Consider the following 3,934-nt stretch of genomic DNA (forward strand, 5'->3'; position numbering starts at 1 on the left):
GTTAATACAAGTACGAGATAGCGGATCGCAATCCGCTTACTCCAAGAGTAATGATTGCCTTACCCAAGGCTAATTAGCTCTTCCATGTTAAATTCAAAACTGATTGTTATTTATTTTTATCTGCGGCAAAGCAGCCTAATTTTAAAAGTTTAGATTTCCCAAAATATACTCAATATATTTAGTAAGATCTAAATACATGCATAACTACTGGCTACCTAGCCCCGTACCGTATTCTTGTCTGGGTGTGGTCACACCAAGCACATCTAGTGTGCCACACAACCCTGTTACCAAAATACGTGATACCCCGTTACAATGTATCTCTTTTTACAGTTTTTAAACGCCCGAAGTGTTGTAAAACGTCGTATCCAATGCGCGGTATACCTCAGAAAATCTTCTGGAATATGGTAATAGCTTTGTCAATTGGCTCTTAGATACCAATACTTTTTTAAAGATAACACAAGGAATTTGCATCGGTAATGATATCGGATAACATACAAGCACGAGCTTTCATCTTGGCTTTACCGGATTTGAAATCTCGAGGAGAATAGATTTACATTTTGCAAGCATAAGATGCGGTCCTGCAGTCGGCCCCATCTTCTAGCGGCAGGTTAAATCAACGCCGGCACTCTCGGGTTATTTTTTTCTTCTACAAGCTTCCTATTGATTTGGTGGTGAGATGGAACGAAAGATAAGAAGCAAGTGTGAGCGATTTCTCGAATAGATAATATCGAGATAGTCTGCGACAGCTCTTCCTCGCTTGGTTTTGGCGGCAGCAAAAATGCCCTTCACAAGTAAATGCAGGCCGTAGCTCATACCTTCTTGAAAGAACATCCCAGAATATTTCGACTGCAACAATATTCATGCCAAATTCTGATGGCTGTATATCAGTTACTACTTCACGAATAGTAGGTCAAGAGCTGTCTGGCTTTCAATGTCTCGGCTAAGTAATGGCGAGAGCCATATGGCCCCGCTCTTGAGTACAGATATTCTCCAGAAACAACGACATGCCGCCTATCAACATGTGATTGAAAATTGGTTTATTCTTTACGTCTACCTATCTGTAGAAAAACAGAGAAATGCTGTGTAGGATGCCTGCAACTGTTGGCAAACTTGCGAGTTAACCGTCTCAAAACAGTTTTGCACCAAAGTACTTTCAAGATTCTTCCAATTAGGGAGAACCACGTCTGGACGAAATAGTTCAATCCACTGAAAAGATGATCCAGTGATACAATAGTAATATTAAGAGTGATCAAGAAGCATGCAAGTGTGTAAATAAATCTGGCTTGTGTTTGTCAAGCAATTTGTAGTTGATCCACATTGCTTCCTCTACTTCAGACTCGACGAGACCCACCAATCGAGACGCTCATCAACTTTCAGCAACATTTTGGACTTCAAAAGCGCTTAACATTTAGTCAAATGAGCACAAACATGCTCCGAAGTCGATAAGTGACGCAGGTTTTGCACTTTTTAGCCAACAGTGCTTTCTGTGGTTGTAAGGAGTCAGTAAATAAGCACCAGGCGTCGTCAGTTTGAACTGGCTTTCGGCCATTCAGAAATAATTCAGGCACCGTAGTCTTCGTAGACCAACTGAGCTAGTTGGATCATATCACCGGTGTCACCGATCGGAGGGTACAGCATGTTGTTCCCTTACATAATTTCTGCTTCGTCCCTCTCTTGCCAGCTCAAATTTTGGTGTATAGAACGCAAACTAGTGTTAAGACATGTACACCGCCTTCAATACACCGACAGATGGTGCGTCGACTCCGCAAATCGCGTAATGTGAAGATACTCTCTGAATCATTTGTGTGCAGCCATCGCGGTGCTGAAGCAAACACTGCATAGCGCAGTACACGCCTTCGTAGTTTGCTTTTTTGATAATTAATGGTCCGCTTTTGTCCTTCAACACCACAACGGTTGGCCCTCGTTTAGTCGTGGAGCTACGGATTCAATTCGCATTCTACAATATTAGCCCGGCTACGCTTCGTAGGACTTTATGCGACAAGGTTGAGCGTCAGAGTACACAGAAGCAACATTAAGATAAGACTGCAGTCAGCCTATCTACACATGCATTGTCTGCAGCTCAAAGACTGACCTTCAACCAGACTACGACGGACCGTTCGCGGTCGCAGCTAAAAAGTAGTTTTGCAGTACTCTATATTTCGCAAAGAGAATGCAAATACAGCCGATATTGGAGGTGGACTTGTTAAAGTTATACTTCCATCCCGATCTCACCAGTCATAATGACGTGAAGCGCTCTGCTGTAGACGAAGTAATGTATCAGTCATCTTCCGCTTGAGGCAGCGATGCAATTTTGAACTGCAAGGGGTAATCCGAACAATGACGCAGCCTGTAATGGGTTACACGTACCCAGAGTGTATCGAAGGAACACGTACCTTTGTATGGAAGGGTAGACCACACAAGATTATGTGACCGTACGAAGGTGAATCACATAAGTTGGGGTAGTTACACAATGGTGTGGTTACACCGTAACAAGAAGTAACTACGTTGCGGGGCTGCCAGTAGATATGCATATTAGTTATGTTTTACTGTTCAATTAAGGAAGACCTAGGATTTAGAAATAGACTGCTCTGCCAAAAACAAACAACAGTTTTCATATTTAAACGGGAGAGTGTATTTGTCGTGGATTAAGGTTTTAGGTACTCTTGAAGGTAGCGGATTGCGATCCGCTACAAACGTCTCGGTCCTGGTATAGAACGTTAGTTCGGTGACCTAAGCTTAGCTTCCTCTAAGCAAAGAGCTACGGCAGCCCCGCTGCACTTGGTAGCACCCGTTGTCCATCTATGCCTGAGTCGTTACGACTGATCCTATATGAAGATGCTGAAATTCTCCTATTTTCTTCATGGCATACAGGATGGGCTTAGAATGTTAATGTCCTTGCTTGGCTCTGAAGGCGTGCAACGCCTTGTCTCGCAATAAGCGATAAGCGCGCGCTTAGAGGCATTTTCAAGCTATGAATATGCTCTGCAAGAGCACCTTGAAAAGAAGATACCGGCATCGACTGCGTCCAAGACGACACCGTCGACAACGGATGACTCCTTCCGACCCAGGTCGCTCATGGTGAGCATTATGACCTTCGAGGGTAAGGATAGAGAGAATCGCCTGCTCTGGGTGAGAGAGGACGAGATGGCTATGGCATCCGCCATGCTCCAGAACGTGCAACAGTGCGTGGCGCTAGCTATCTCCAAGCTCGGGGGCCGAGCTCGAGAATGGGCACTGACGTGCGGTACTCCGATCGAAACGGCTTTCCCCTCCTGAACGGAGCAGAAGATGCAGCTTTTGCGAGTGTTCTCGCCGCTCAACCAGGCACATCGCCTGCGATCGCGTTTTCTTGCTGCCTGACAGGGCAAAAAGGAGCTGGTGGACTTTATCCAAGAGTTGAGAATTTTTATTGCCGGAATGGCAGCCAATCCTTTTCCTGAGGCGGTCAGATTGACCGTCTTTATGGGAAGCTTCCGCCCAGGATGAATGTTTATCGTCTTCCTTTGAAGAGGCGGTGATTGTAGTATTGAATGCCAAATTTAACTTTAAATCGACACGACTTGGTGGAATGCACACTGTAGCAGCTCGTCGCGCAGACTTGAGTCAAAGGATCACAGCTATGCTGAGAAAAAAGAGGTAGAGCTCGTGACCCCGTATCACTTAAGATCTCATTGCGCACCTGTTCGAAGGACCTCTGGGTACGGATATTGACTCCTCCAGAGAGTGTACTTGTGTTTCGTCATGAAGTACTCAACTACTAGACATAGTTCGCAACTTTTGCTTCCCTTTAACGAGAGGGCAAGCATTTAGATCGTACACATAAACTCCCGAACTACAGCGACGTCGGAGTCTGGAGTACTTCCCATGTCAGAAAATGTTCTTCGAAAAGTTACTACCCATCCCTGTGCGCATCTTTCAAACTTAAAAATGCTGG

The sequence above is a fragment of the Plasmopara halstedii genome (assembly GCF_900000015.1).
Source record: "Plasmopara halstedii genome assembly, contig: Scaffold_194, whole genome shotgun sequence".
Classification (NCBI taxonomy): domain Eukaryota; phylum Oomycota; class Peronosporomycetes; order Peronosporales; family Peronosporaceae; genus Plasmopara; species Plasmopara halstedii.